Raw genomic sequence first — 16,710 nt, 5'->3', positions numbered from 1 at the left:
GACTATAAGACGCACCCCATTTTCCTCCCAAATTTGGGGGGGAAAGTGCATCTTACAGTCTGAAAAATACGGTAAATTCCTAGAAGTAGAATTTGTGGCTCAAAAGGAATGTGTATACTTAAATGTTGGTAGAAGAGGATGAACCACTGTGTCCATCCCAATGCCAACTTATGGTCCGGCGGCAATGCATGATGACACCTGTCAAGGTGAAAAGCCTTTATGATAATAATGAAACTCCTGGTAACTAGCATGTGCATGTTGCTTCATAGTAGCAACAGTGTCTTGCTATATACCATTTATTTAGTCACCAAAACAACTTCAGAAAGTAGATATTTTGTATTCTAGTCGTATATAAGAGCATATGGAAACTTGGAGAGATTGACTGACCATTTGGCAGCTAATGAATAGTGGAGCTGGGAATTGAACTCAAGTCTCTCAGATATCAAAGCCCAGAATGACTCCAACTTAGTCTTGCAGAAAAGAGCTTTTCCAAGCCCACATTTAGAGTTCTCTCTCCTATTGTGAACTCACTGTCCCTGGAAATATTCAGACAGTAGCTGGGTAACACCTTGTCAAGAACGCTGTTGAGGGCTGATAGCCCCAGCGGGAGGGTCAGACCAAATGAACTTCAAGGTCCTCTTTTGTGCCAGAAGTTCATGGACTGAGCTAGCTCTCCTCTCAGCCTTAGTAGCTGCATCAATACAATGAAAATAATATTGCCTGCCTCTAACTACGTTGGAATATCATAAAGGTAAATCAGACAGTACACCTGACGCACTTAGAGCAACTTAAGGAAAATACACTCTATAAATCTGTGTTAGGCTGGGAGGAGGGTGGCTGTAAACGTGGAGGTGTTCCGTCCACTTGGCCTCCCCTGGGCTTTGATTAGGAATAAGTTGCTTCAAATGGATTTGTTTTAAATACAAATAAATACAAGTACACCCACAGGCTTATTCACACACACACACACACACACTGAAGTACTTCTTTCAGCGCATTGGCACATGATGTAAAAATTCACAGACTTTTACCTTTTTATTCTTTTACTTCCCTCTGCATCTGTAACAATGGGACCAGTTTAACCATCTCCCTGGGTTGTTCTGAGGACTATATAAATTGATAACCCATATAAATCGCTGTGTCCCCAGAAAAAAAAAAATATATATATATATATATATATTTAAAGTAGCTAATTGTTATTTTTAAAAAGACTCTCCCTAATCTGACATCTAGCCTCATCCCTAAATTCACTCTGAGCTCCCCCATCACAGCACTTCTGTGTATCATCTCCTGTGAGCTTCACAACGCTGCAGGTTACGTGTTATTTATTACCTCCTTTTTCAGACAGAACAGATGCCAAAGCTCAGAGAGGTGAAGTTTCTCTGTTAAGGTCAGCCAGCAAAAGTGGCAGAGTAAGGATTAGAACCAGGTTCTGTGATGTAAAGTCTGTGTCCTTGCACCTTCCAAGGCCGAGCTCAAGCTTTGCTCCCTCTGGGCTCTGGGAAGACACCTTTGCCTCCTCCCCCAATGCTGTGTTTGCTGCCGCTTTCACCTGCTTTGCTGGCACCTGTCCCGTGATGCTGTGTGTGTGTATATACGGCAAAGTCTATTTCTGTAAGCTTCCTTAAACTGCGGAGCTACTTGAGGGCAAGAATGGGGACCTCTTTATTTTGTGTACCCAGCTCTTAACACAGGGCTGCAGGCACAGAGCTAGAGCCAGTAAAGAACTCCCGAGTTTGAGTGCTGATTGTGTCAGGCATGCTTCAATGTCTTGGACTTTATCCCTCCCTACAACAGGAGGTGGGCCCACCACTATTTCCCAGCAGTGGACATCGAGACTTGGGAGCTTAGTGACATGTCCAGGAGCACATAGTGAATGGAAGGACCCAGGACCCAAACTACGTTCTGTATTCCCCCGAAGCCTGGGGTCGCGAAAATATACCATCACCCCTCCCACCCCCTCATGTAATTAGCATAAAGTCTGAAATATAACTTATTTTTGTAGAATGGGTTTTATTGGAACACAGCCACCCCATTTGTTTACACAATGCCTGTGGCTGCTTTCTTTATTTGTTAACATAGCTTTATTGAGATATAATTCATATAATATAATTTACCTATTTAAAGTATAAATCCAATTTTTAAAACATTGTGTCCTTGGGGACAGACACCTCCCTCTAAGACTGGCCTACCCTGTAGAGAGGAGGTAAACCCCGGGTCCTTGCCCTGTTTAACCTGTCTGTGCCCCAGTTTCCTCCTCTGTAAAATGGGGCTCATCATTATTTTCACATAGGGTTATTTTGAGAACGAAATGAACTACATTTTCCAAAGCCCTAAGAATATTGCCTAGTATGTAATGCATACTCCAGACACACTGCTATTATCACACATTAAGAAATGTTGGTTGCAACTAGAATATGGAAGGACTTGTATGTCAGGCAATGAAAATCACCCTCGATGCTGTAATTCTTGGTTCTTGGACCTGATAAAATCTGGGTTTTAGAAAGGTTTACCTGTCTTAAAATGTGTTAAAGTAGCAGGAAAACTGGAGTCAAGAGACCAGGGAAGGGGCTGCTGCCAAGGTCTTTATGGTAATTTCATTGTCTGGGAGAGAGGAGGGCCAGCCCGGCGGACTGCACTAGGCTTTGTCAATGCCTGGCAAATCGCCTGCTCCCAGGCACTCGATTGGCTGTTGCAGCCCACATTGCCCTGTCAGGGAGCACTTTTGCCTATTACTCTGTAGGAGGTAGGAATCATTTTCTCTCAGCTGGCTGGGAGAGTGTCTATCTTTATGGAGCAGCGAGGAAGAAGGCCTGGGGTCTCGGCACAGACTTGCCAGCTGAAGGACAGGCAGCTGGCTGGAAGCATCTCCCCACCAAGCAGTTCCGCTGAGCAGGGCTCTATTTTTAAGGACGTCAGAGGGCTCACCTAAAAACCTCCTCCGGGGAGACAGCCTAACAGCATGTGATTATGCTGTTTCTGGGTAATGGTAGGCTCCAGGCTGGGCTGCAAAGACGGCCTCTCCCAAGATTAACTCCTGCCACACTTGCCATCCTCCCTTTTCCTCCCATGACAATAATTGTACAGTCTGTCTGGACTTGGACTCTAGGGGCTCTGTGCTGATGGGCTGCTTGGTTCCTTTCCCCCCACAGAGTCATGCACGTACCCAAGCCTGTAATATAGTGCGGGTGGGCTCGCTCCGACTTTGCCTCTCTATTCTGAGCGGGGCTTTGGTTAAATGTGATGCCCAATAACTTCAAGGGATCAAGTGCTTTCAAGAAATTTTTCTCCTAAGAAGATGAGCTGGAGGAAATTGAAAGCAAGGCTGCCAGCTTTGATGTCTTAAGTATGAAATTTCAGTGGCTTACCAGCTCTGGTGTTCACGCGGACAGGGTAAGACTTACGGAAATGATCACATCGTATGCCCTATGGGTGAAAAGAAGCCCGGGGGAGTGGCGGTCAGAGATCCTGACCTGGCATTTTCAACCGGCCTGGGCAATCTGCTAAACGTGTCTTTTAAGACATGGAAATTTGGTTTGGTATTTTTCCCATTGCAAAGTACATACTTATGATCAGAAATTTGGAAAATATGGAAAATCTTAAAGAATACCAAGTGGTAATTTTGCCCTTCCCCAAAGAGAAACATTTTGATCTATTTTCTTCTAGTTCTTTTTCTCTGATTAAAAAAAATGTTGATATATTAGCTTCTTTGTTTATTTACCTTCCTATGTATCCATCTGCATGCTCATTTAACTTAGCTATATGATTGCCCTGCTTTCTGTTTATACAGTTGGTTGCTTTTATTTTTGTTTTTGCTCAACCACAATGGCAATATACACTTTTCAAGTTAGTGCAAAATCTCTGCAATTTGCATGAATAATTACTTGTTAGACCAGGGATTCCTCAGAGTTAGGGTGCATGAAAGTCATCTGAAGAAACTGTGGAAATGTGGGGGTGGTGTCTGGGAATCTAAATTTCAACAAACATTCCAGGTGATTTTTGAGGCATGTGGCTCACGGACCACACTTTGAGGAACATTTGCATCAGGCTAAATATTACGGTTATACTGCTCAACTGAGTGGATTTTTCATATACTTACCCATTTTCATCATCGTGCGTATTTAGGTCATTTATAGTTTTTCTCTATGTGTAAACAGTGACACAATGAACATCTTTGACCATTCATTTATTCTTTCAGGTAGCAGGCATTTTTTGAGCACCTGTACAAGGTAAGCATTTTTCCAGGTGCTATAGAGAGACCAATGACCAGACAGACATTTATTGTTTCTGCTATTATTGGCTTTTGCCTAATGGAGAGAAAGGCAAACAGAAGCACAAAATTATATTATTGCAAATCATGATGAATGCTATGAAGGAAAAAACGCTATGGGGAGGCAAGTCATTTAAATTCAAAGACTCGAAAAGCCTCTATGAGGAGCTAACATGTAAGTGAAGCTTGAAGGAAGAAGACGGTTAGCCTAGGTCACTTTGAAGACTTAGAAGCAGAATTATTGGATTAAAGGTAGTGACTTTTAAAACAGCCTTTTTAATCTCCCCTCCCTCTCAGGTTTCAATGTGCACATTCAAATGTACAGGATGCGTACTGGTCAGGGTCCAGTCCGGAGAAGACAAACCACATTTGGTATTTCATACCAATGAAGCTTAATACAGGGGATTAGTTATAAAACAGTTTGAAAGTCTGAAAGGAAAAAAAGGGAAAGGTGAGGTAGGTCAGAGAGTAGCAAGTAGAGGAAGCAGGTACTACACATACTCAGTGGACATAAGGAAAGCTGGGGTGTTTCCAGTGCTCGGGGGTTTCCTCCTGCTACGCTGCACTGCCGAGGGTCTCGGGGCCCAGCCTGCTCTGGAATCAGTGAGAAGGGCTTACCTGGGCAGGTACTGCATGGCTCCTGTTGGGATGTCCAGATGCTGTGCTGCTGAGGAGGGTCACCGACTGGTGATGGAAATGCTGTGCTAACACCACATGGCTGTTGGGGTTCCAGGGGCACCCCAGGGCTGGTGCTGAGATTGTGGAGATGCTGCTAAGCTCTGGCCCCGGGATCCAGGAAGAGGCTTTGCACTATAAGAGAGGAAACTGCCCAGAGATGCCAGAGGTCTTAGCTGTCCCCTGCTGCTGAAAAGATGCTGGCAGAATCTGGAAGCAGGAAGCAAGTTCCTTCTCCTTTCTTCCTGTCCTTAACAGCATCCTACCAGATCTCCCAGTTGACAAAGTCTAAGAAAAAGTTACCAGGTAAGACAATATGGGAAATACAGATTTTGAGTTTCTTGGGAGAGCAGAAATGGGACCTGAGAATAAGAAGGTATATGACCAGTGTACAGAGATGGAAGAGATCCTTTCCCCTGTCCCTCTTTGTCCCCTGGCCCTGTACACTGCTCCTGGGGATATTAGACAAGCTCACTGGTTATTCATTCATTCAATAGTTCCTCTGTCCTCAAAACATTATTTCTTTTCTAAATGTGTGTGTGCATAAACCTGACACTAAATTATCAAGTCAACACTGTAAAAGCTGGTTGTGTGTATGGATGATGTGTAGATGGATGGTGAGTGAATGAATGGTTGCTGGTCCTAGGTATTGCTAAGAATCTTGTCCTATGCTGAGGCTAAGTGCCTACACTCACTTTCTAAACCAACCCTCACATCTTCCCTTATAAGCAGGCATTCTCACCCCCACTTGGCAGTGAAAGTGAAGCTCCAAGGAGTGAGGGGACTTGCTTACCATCATATATCTCCTAAGTAGTGATGAGACACAAACCCAGGTCTGTTTGCCTCCATAGCTGCTACTGCTTTAGGAACTTCTGCAATATAGGCCAACATCTAAATGCCATTTTGCAATGATTCTCAGACGCAGGTGGAGAGCATATACCTGCGAACATACCTGTTGAACATACCTGGGTTTCCATGAGGCTGTCTTGGTAGTAGCATGGAAGCTAGTTGCCCCTGGAAGTCCAGCAGAAGTGACGGCCTTGCCATTTGTGGCCACGATGTGGCTCCAGGCTCCTGTCTGAAAACCCTCTCCTGACCTTTTCCTAACACTTGGCATTTTAGTGTTCCCTTGATTACAGATCACTTACATGCAACACACTGCTGACTATTTGTTAAAATGGAAAGTGGGGAAAAAAGAAGAAAAGAAAGGACACGCTTTGCCAGAGCAGTGCTGTGGAACAGTTGTTCCCTAGGTATTCATCTCAGTATGTCTAAACACCTATAATTAAACCAGCTTTGGAGCAGTGCCTCCTGGATAGGGTGGAAGAATCAATTCTGCAGCATTTGGATCTTGTTCTTTATATGCACTCCTCAGCAGTGAAGATGTTCAAAAAAAGAAAAAAAAAAAAAAGACCAGATGCTGCAGCTCAAGAATGCAATTACCCACCTATCAGGGTGAATGGATGATGGTCTGGTCTTGAGGACATCCAAGCTCAGGGTAGCAAAGAGAGAGAGACAAGTGATGAATAATATGGTGACCTCCAATTCTCTGTGGCTGTTCCCCAGTCTCATTTCCTTGCTGGGAGGTTTTTTCTTTTTCCAACCTGGATGCAGCCATCGCTAGGTAACTTCCTGTTAAACAGCTAATTAATGGCAACTCAAGTCAGCTGTGCTATTTATGAGACTGAAATAGGCAGAGACACTGCTCGTCAGGAAAAATAAGTTGGGATCAAGCTGCATCTTCTATATAAATATTTGAGCGCGGCTGTCAGATGCCAGCAGCAGCCAGCGCGGTCTGCCGTCACATGAATCACTGAGATGACCCGGACCTTCGTCGCGTTGACTGTAGCTAATGTGTGCCATATAATCTCATGTGCGCGGAACGTCTTGTGAACCACACACACCATCAAGATACAGTTTTAATTAACATTTGCTTTTCAGATAATATACGCAATTTATTTTGGCAAGAGTTCATTGAATGTAAAATCTACATAATTAAGATACTAAACCTGCAATATTTTATTTTCTTTGCAGTACTTTTTGCTAAATGACATGGAGTCAGTAACAGTTATTACCCAGTAGAGAGCTACAATGGGCAATCACAGTTTTATACTTTCTTTCCTCTTTTTTTTTTTTCCATGCTTCTCTAACCAAAGGATACAAAGTTGTATAGTCAGGTTTTTTTTTTCGCTTTTTAAGATTTAGGAATATCAGGTCTTTTTCTTAGTTTAATTTGACACTAAAAATAAAGCAAAGAATATGCATTTATGATTGTCTTGCACAAACATTAGTATTATTTTACGAGTTTGTTTTTCACTGCCGTGATAGGACTCTGGGGCACAGTCACCTGAGAAGAAGGGGTGCACTGAAAGAGATTTCAAGGATCTTTAAGATAACCAAACTCCCCACCTTATGAAGACAGCCATGGCCACTGAGTCTGGGAGTGGGAATGTGACTTGCCCAAGGTCATATATACAATGGAGCTGGGACCAAGACTAGAACCCTGGACTAGGCCAGCTCACTTTCTACTGTTCCAGCTGCTTCCCTTTAAGAAACATCTGCCTCTACCCACTAGGTGCCTCTTCTTCCTCTATCACCTCAGTCTTCTAAACTTGGAAATTCCTCTGTATCATGTAAAATAGGCATGTTTAAAAAAAAAAAAAGGGTGGAAAATAGACCTGGTTCCCAGAACACTTCCCACTATGATGAGCATCGCAATGGCCGAATCCCAGTAGCGTTGTTCTTTGTGATAATCCGTATAATTGGGTCAGAGGGCTAATGACTTGGCTTCAGGAATCCGAGCCATATGCCTCCGTGATTGGCAGCCAGCTGCATGCCTGCAGTGAGAGCTGTTCCTGATGGAAGCTCAGAGCCTCAGCTGAGGGAAGCTGCAGCCAGACCAAAGCTGGGAGCGAGAAACTAGAACGGCCCCTGGTTACGAGGCCATTTTCTACAGCCTCCCTCCACCCCTTCCAATCTGCTTGGTTTCTGAGCTGCCAAGTTCTTCTCAGACAGGCCCTTGACAAGGGCCTTTCCTGAAGACTCCAACGCACTCGGGATGTGGTAGGCAGCGATTGCGCCCATGTCAGTCTCTTCCCTCAGATCTGTAGTAAGCTGCTAATTAGTGTCAGTAATTGCTGGGAGAGAGGATAGCTGGTTGCCCATCAGCATCAACAGGGAGGGGATGCCAGCCCCCTCCCTTCCTCGCAGCTCCCTCCTCTCCAGCATTGAGCGATAAATCTATATCAGTTAAATCGGCTGTTGGGCTGCTGGTTGAAAAGGACGTCAGTGGAGTCGTGTCAGGCTAATGGGTTTAGCTAATGTATGGGCATAAGGATGAGTAACCATCAGGCGTCCTAGCCAAAGGCCAGAGCGCGGGGGCCTGAGAGTCGCCAGAGCAGAGGGCTCACAGGTACCCTTCTGAGGGAGGTCCTGGTCTTCTGGGAGAGATGTCCCCAGAAATATGTTTCCTGGGCAACTCTGTTTAAAGAAGAAGAAAATAGTGCTTTATCTCTGCGAGCCACATGCCAACAGATGGTTGAAAGGAATAGAAGGCTCAGATTTCATGCAGACCTAGGTCCTATTACTGCCACTAACATCCATAATCTGGGGCAGAGGATGAACACCAAGCCTCAGCTTTCGCGTCACTACAGTGGGTCACCCAGAGGTTGAAATGAGCTAATACACATACCATTCTCAGTACTATGCTTGGTACAGAACTCCTGTTCTTAAAGTGAGCACTTACTAAATCCTATGATTTAGGTTAGAATGCATACCACCCCAGGCAGGTGGGAGCTTGTGCTAGTACATTTCGGTATGCTCTCCCCCGGAGGGTCCTTGCAGTCAGGGGAGGAGGCCTCGTGAGTTCTGCTTATCCCACGGTCAGTCCTCTCTTCACCACCCCTCTCCTGTCTTTTTAGCGTGGGTATGTGAGGGAAGTGTGAAGGAATCGTAGCCACCGGATAGCTGTGCCATGAGCAGTTTCTTGCGCCTGTGCCTGCACTGTGCTCGCGTGCCCAGTGTGGCAGGACGAGAGCCCTGCTGGGTCCCACTGAAACACTCTGAAAGTACTGCAGATCCTCCATAAGTTGGATCCAGAATATCCAATGATACGGAGCAGTTGTGCTTTGCTTTATATGCATGTACTGTAATTATAAAATAATGCTGTTGGGGTGTGTGTGTGTGTGTGTGTGTGTGTTCTCACCTTTCTCTTCCCAAAGATCTAGGTATCCTCTCTGTCTACAATATTCATTTGCTTGGCAAGTATATAATGTATATTAGATTCTTATTTATATTATATGTTTGCTTAGAAAGTATGTATTGCCAGTGTGCATACACATCTATTCATTTATTTATTAAGCACCGAGTGAACTGCAGGATTTTGGAGCTAGAAGGGACTTATGCAGACATCCTATTCAGGACTCCTAATTTAGAGAAGAGGAACCTGGGATCTTAATATGGCAAGGCCCACGTTCCTGCTGGGCACCTTCCTCCCTGGTCTTCACTCAGAGTCCACGATCCACCAATGTCATCCCTCTAGTAACAGGTCTCTCTACGTGTGTCCTACTGTGCTGCCCGGACCACAGTTCTGGACAGTCTGGCTGTCTTCCCCTCTGTCTGGCACTACAGCCGCTCCATGTAGCTGAATAAAAAGCACACAGCCAGGCATCCTGGTTGTACCTCATGACAATAAACCTGCACCTCAGGGTGTATGGCCGAGTAGTTAAGAGCTAAGCCACGTTGCCTGGGTTTGTATACCAGTGCTGCCAGGTTCTAATTGTGGGGCCATGGGCAAGTTCCGTAACCTCCCTATGCCTTATCTTTTTTTTTTCATGTAAGATACAGACAATGATATTTACCTCAAAGGGTTGTTTTAAGGATTAAAAAATTAAAAATATACTATAAGGCAGTGCCTGACACTATACAGGCATGCGTTCACCATTATTGTTGGACACACTACACTATTGTGCAAACTCCTCTCCATGCACGACTGCTGGGGCTCCAACCATTCAAACCACACTCCAGGCAACAGTCAAGGCGAGGGGGTTTCTGCCTGCTGAGCCAGCTCTTTCGAGGATCTTTCTCTGAAGGTTCTCACTACACTTCTGTTCACAGAATCTGGCTTCATGGACATACCTAGCTGCAAGAGAGACTTGGAAATGAGATTTTATTCCAAATAATGTTACGTCCCAGTGGGGATACTATTACTGAGGAAGAAGGGGCAGTGGAATATTTTCAGGCAACGGCAGACTCTATTATATCCACAAACCCAAATTTAATGGCTTCTTCTGTGCCCTTCTCTCACTTAACTGCCCAAGACTGTTCTGCCTATCCTTCTGTATACACTTGCCTCTCTTGGCTTCTCCAATACCACACCCTCCTAGTTTTCCTCCTACTTCGCTGGCCACCATCTTTTTAAAATCAATTTTGTTGGCTTTTCCTCCTCTTCCCAATTTCTGTGTGTTAGGAAGCCCCAGGTTTACTACTGACCCTTCCTCTCTTCTCCAGCTACACTCACTGCCATGGTGGTGAATATCCCACCCATGTGGGGAACTCTGCGCTCATGCCTACTATCGCCTCCTCTCCATTTGTATATTGAATGACCATCTCAATATGTTTTTAAAGCATAATTCTTGATTTCTCATCATATGTGTTTCTCCTCCCACCTTCCCCAGCTTGGCACATGGACCCTCCATCAATCTGCATGAAGTCCAACACTCTAGAAACCAGTCTTGATGACTCCTTACCCTTCAACATCCCCTGTTCCAATTGCAGCTCCAAAATAAATTCTAAGTCTGTCCACCTCTTCCTACCTTGGCTATCACTGCTCTAGTTCAAGCCAGCAACATCCCTCACCTTGACTACTGTGAGTCCCTCCTAATGAATCTTTCTATTTCCATGTTTTCTCCTCTGCTAGAGCACAGTAGTTTAGTTCAAGGAATCTGGAGCCAGACTACCTGGGTTCAAATCTTAGCTCCAACATATATTAGTTATCTGACTTAGACAAGTTTATTAATGTTTTTTGTCTCAATTTCTTCATCTATAAGTTGAGAAGAATAATAGATCTATTTCATGTGGTTATTGTGAGCACTAAATGAGTTACTACACAGGGTTGGGCAAAAGTAGGTTCACAATTGTGACTATGTAGAACAGAGTTTATTATTGTATTATTATTTATTAGTTATTGTATATTATTTTCCATATGAACAACTGTAAGCCTACTTTTGCCTCACCTTGTATGCCAGTATGCAGAGCAAAGTCTGGCATAGAGTAAGCATAATCAATAAATATTACCTTATTGTCATTAGCTATTATTCTGTACATTTTTCATAGAGCAGTCAGAGTAATCTTTAAAAACATAAATTGAATACTATCATTCCTGTGCTTGAAACTCTCCAGTGATTTCCCGTTTCAGCTGCAATGACATTCTCACACACTACCATGGCCAAACTCACTACATTACCTAGCCCTTGGCTCCTCCCATCTCTGCCCATAGCTCTCTGTCACTCACTATCCTTAGTCCTGCCTCCTTTATTTTAATTCCGTTAACATTCCAAGCTTTATTTTAATTCATTTAATAATTGCCCCTGCCTTCGTCTGCCTCTACCCTCCCCCCAGCCATTCATAAGGCTGACTTCTCTTTCTCCAGATCTCAGCTAAAATACCTCCCGCTTTGAAAGGACTACTGTGACCATGTGCCTAAAGGAGTCTCCCTGCCCTTGTAATTAGCTCTCCCCCTTCATTTTCATGGTGCTTACTACAAATTTCAGTTTTCTTGTTGGTTTGTTTGACTCTTTTACAGTCTTGACTCGAGTATGGAGTTTCTGAGAGCACAGATCTCACTTAGCTTGTACAGTCATGGATCCCACAATTGTAATGGCACATAGAAGGTATTCACAAGCCCGCTTGTGAATGAAAGAAGAGATGACCCTTGAGCAAGATTTTAAAGGATAAATAGGAATGTTCCAGATACACAGGGAGAGGCAAGGATTTGAGGCAAAGAGGATAGCATTTGCAGATGCATTCAGATATGAAACAGAGTAGTGATTTTCTACTTAAGAATTGTTGTGTAGCCCTGGCTGGGTGGCTCAGTTGGTTGGAGTGTCATCCCGTACACCAAAAGGTTGGGGGTTCAATTCCCAGTCAGAGCACATACCTAGTTTGTGGGTTCAATCCCTAGGCTGGGTGCATATGAGAGGCAACCAATCAGTGTTTCTCTCTCACTTTCTCCCCCACCTTCATCTCTATCTAAAATCAAGAAACACATTTTAAAATATTTTTTTGAAAAAGTATGTTGTGGCCTTCAAACCAGAACCATCAGCCTGGGAATGTAGAGTCTTAGTCCTCAGCCCAGACCCACTGAATCAGAATTTGCATTTTAAGAAGATTCGCAGGTGATTCCTTTGAGAAGCACTGGAGTAGTGTGTCCAGCACTGGAAGCACTGGAGCACTGGAACTGGAAATAGCCATCATGAGTGGACCATAAAGTACAAAAGGGAATGCATCATCTAGGATGCAAATGCAGCTGCATGTGTCAGACCCAGGACAAAAGTGGCTTAAAAACACCAGAAATATGTATTCACATCTCATGTAAAAGTCCAAGCAAATATGGCTGCTTTTTTTGCTGAGTTTCTCAGGGGTCCGATGCATTCTAAGTAGTCTGGAAAGGTGAATTTTCCTTTCCTGTCCTGTGATAGAGACTGAGAGGCTGAGCTCCTATGTTGTGCTTGGTTGAAGTAATACTTTCTGGACTGCATCCCACGATAACCAGTGAGCACCTACTACCTGCCAGACACCTGGCTGGGAGCTGTGGACACAGCATTAAGAAGACATGTGCCCATCCCTCAAGGAACTCAGCATGAAAATTGGTGTTGGGATCTGTGTAACCTCTCAGGAATAAAAGTCATCAGGAATAGGAGGAGTCAGGAAGTGAAGCCTTAAATGGCGGAAGTTAGGGAGAAAGAAAATGGGAAAGGAGCTAGAAGATTTAATATTTTCTCCTTCAAGATATTCAAGTAAAAAGAATAATGATAGCAATGAATTCTAACACATTGAATAATACAAAAAAGAATCCATGAGTCTAAGTGATACTAAAAATTGAAGAGGGAAAGCTCTTTTTACAGGAGAGAACAAGTAATGCGTGAAGAATGATAAAATTAAAAAATTACTATTTTGCAACCACTGATATAGTAATTGATTTAGATAAGCATGATTAACAGATGCTTAAACCATTGCATTAAAATTTGTTTGGGATAAGGATATTCATATACTCTCATATAGCATCCCACAGAGTACTAATTAATTGCACAGGAAAAAGGTACTATTACAACAAAGAAATCTAGTGAACACCATATTAATCACATGATAAACTTAATGTCACTGATGATGGGGTTAATTGGAAATCATGTGACTCAAATTGAGGATCATTCTGAAAAATAACTGGCTTATGCTATTAAAAAGTGTCGATGCCATGAAAAAAAAAATGGGTCGAGGACCAGTTTTACATTATTGGCTCACAAGAAATGACAATTAAATGCAACACACGATTCTTTTTTTTATTTTAATCCTCACTCGAGGACATTCCTTCATTGCTGAGAGAGAGAGAGAAAGAGAAACATCGATGTGAGAGAAAAACATCAATCAGTTGCCTTCCTGTGCGCTACCTGACCAGGAATCGAATCTACAACCTGGGTATGTGCCCTGACCAGGAATTCAACCCTTGACCTTTCAGTCTACCGAAACGCTCCAACCAACTGAGCCACACCAGCCAGGGCAACACGTGATTCTTGATTGAATCCTACATGAGAAAGAAATATTGAAAGATTATTGGGACATTTGAGGACATTGGAATGCAGACTGTATATTAGATAACAATTCTCTAATGTACTGACTCAGATTGTAATATTGTGGTTATTCAGGAATGTGTCCTTGTTCTTAGAAGATACACGCTAAAGAACTTAGGGTTAAAGAGTCATGATGTTGCCAACTTACTCTCAAATGGTTTAAGGAAAAAAGTAAAAGCATACATGGAAAGAGATAAGACAAATGTGGCAAAATATTAAACGTTGGCGAATGTAGGTAAAGGGTAGTGTTCAGGTGTTAATTGTGATATAATTGTGACTTTTAAGTAGGTTTAAATTTTGTTTTAAATAAAAAGTGTTTTACTATCCCTGGTGGTTGATCCTATATAGACCAGGTTTTGTATATATAATAAGATTCCCCAAAATTCACATTGTTACTAGTATGTTTGCTTTCAGTTCTTGAGTTTGGCAAAGAAAGAATTCAGAGCCAAGAACTCTGACACAAGAAGAAGTTTATTTAGCATGCAAAGTGAAATTACACTTGAGAAAATTTGAGTAGGCTGCTCAGAGAGCTGCCTTGACCTTTTAGAAAGAAAGTCACAGAGGCAGAAAAATTGAGGCAGCTGGGCTGCACAGACTCAGGAAACAAGTTATAAAGGTAAAAGAAGGGCCCTTGGAGACAGGGTTAGCCCAGGATGAGCTGCTGCTGCCTGATGCTGCCCTGGTCTCAAGTCTTGTGGGGTCCGTTAGAGCTTAGGAAAGAAAGCAAAAGTTATATACCTGAATAAAGAAGGCACAGGCATACTCTACAGATAGAGAGAGAGAGAGTATGTACTGGGTCCTTTGTCTTAAGGATTTTTATCTGTTTTTTAAAGGCAGGAATTTTAGGGGAGGTGTCAAGGAGGATTTCAATAGAATATTCATGAACTTTCCAGGTGTGTCCTTTCATTTGCTGATTCATCAAAATTAGCACACAGGGTCAGGGTCAGTCTCTACTAATTAGTCTGCACTAGGGTAGGAGGTCATTGGTCATTGCATCTGGTCCTGATGCAGTAGCCATGGCCTTGCTTTGTCTGGTTTTGCTGCTTTTCTGGGCCTGGAGCTGAAACACCACTGAAGCCTAGATGTTATCTCTAGTTTTACCAAAACTGTGTCTGTGGTCAAAAGACCTGAGGCTTTGTTCCTCAGATTGTTTGATGCTGATCAGAGCCTCGTTGTTTGGAGGGCTTAATGCTCGAGGGAGTGGTCTTGCAAGGGAGATGAGGCCAGTTTGTGTCGGCTGTTTGTCTCAGTTTCTCCGTTTTACTTGCCACGGAATTGTCCTAGCTTTTTACTTTCCTGCCTCAACATCATTTGGGATTCAGTTGAGTGTGGCCACTGGTCCATCAGTCTGAACCCCAGGAAATGGGGTTGGCCCTGAGCAGAAGAAACAGGGGCAGCTGGAGTTTTGCGGCCTGAGGTTAAGCCTCTGTCTGATTCCTATTCCCATCATCTGCCTTCTCTTGGAGTGTCTGAACTAAAAAGCCATGAACACATGAACACAGTGCCTGACAGACTGAGAAGCACTGCTGATGAAAGACTGCCTTCCTTTTAAGCAAAAATTTGAGACTTAAAACTGCCTACTGTGTCTAGGTCTCTTTCCTGCTGACTAGGGAGGGACTGGGAAAGAGGAGCAGATCACCAGGCTGGGATGAGCGTCTGGGGTTTTGTCTGCAGGGGTGGGAGTGTTCGTGTGGGGATGGGAGATAAAGATGAGATGAAATTACAATTGTGAGAGTTGGGAAAGGGTGGATTTCAAAGAACATTTTTAGTCACAGATGGTTGAAGAGAAACACAGAGAACAGGCCCCAGCACCTCATCTTCCTAGCTGATTGCAGGGAGGGGGAGCTCGCTAATGAACACATTGATTTCCCAGCTCCTTGGAACAATAGCAAATGCTTTTTGCAGTTATCAATTGGGACCTCACAGCAGGTGTGGGGGATGGAAGGTGGTGGTTATTCTAAGTTTATCTTTGGGGGTTAGGCAAATACAGAGAGAATTTAAAGAGCAAGGAGGAAGGTCACATAATTGTAGCAAGAGAGCTGGACTAGGAGATCCCAACATGACTTTCAGCCTTGCTACTGCACAGCTTACCCTCATTAATTTCTAGTTTTCCTCATTGGCAAAAATCAGAATAATAATTTTCCTTCCCATGGATCATGTGAAACTAAACAAAATAATTAGTACATATAAAAAGTACTCTGTCTTAAAAGTACCTTGTCTTATTGTCTGTCATTTGTTCAGAAAGTATTTATTAAGCACCTACTACACACCAGGGCTGTGCTGGGTTCAAGGAACATAACAATGAAGTGGAAAGAATTGTCCCTGCTCCAGTGGAACTGGTTATCTAGCAGGGAAGCGGGGCATTGACCAGGTGATCACAAATGCACTGAGAGATACCAACTGCTAGCGGGAGCATAAAACAGGCAACCTGGGAAGTCAGGAAGGCCTTTTGAAGGAAGGACTTTCATAAGGGACACGCATCCTAAAGAGTAATAGTACTATCCATCCCCATGGAGCAGGGTCAGGGAATTAAATGCTGACCCTGGTTGACCAGACAGACAAAGGCCTAAAACCTTGTGAAGGAAGTATATTTCTTCACTGAGGAGAGGCAAGCCAGTATGTCCTCAGAGTGACCCCTGCAGTCTTGCTAAAGTTGCCCAGCCTTGTCTGCTATGCAAATGCGCTGGGGACTGGCTGACATCCTAGAGCAGGGCATTGTTCATGGAGGTTGGCACCTTGATAACAAAGCTCGAGCTTTCTAAAAATGGTCAGGTAATTCCTGTCCCCACTCCCAAATAGTGGCAGCAGGGAACTGAAGTCTTCTTCAGGGACACCTAATCTCCTGCAGTGTGCAGCCCAAGTGGCACCTCTCCATGAGAGACTGCCTGCATCCCCCTAGGCCAGTGCCTGCCATTTTCCCTA

This window comes from Desmodus rotundus, chromosome 3, assembly GCF_022682495.2.
Source record: "Desmodus rotundus isolate HL8 chromosome 3, HLdesRot8A.1, whole genome shotgun sequence".
Taxonomy (NCBI): domain Eukaryota; kingdom Metazoa; phylum Chordata; class Mammalia; order Chiroptera; family Phyllostomidae; genus Desmodus; species Desmodus rotundus.
This window is presented reverse-complemented; position numbering follows the sequence as displayed.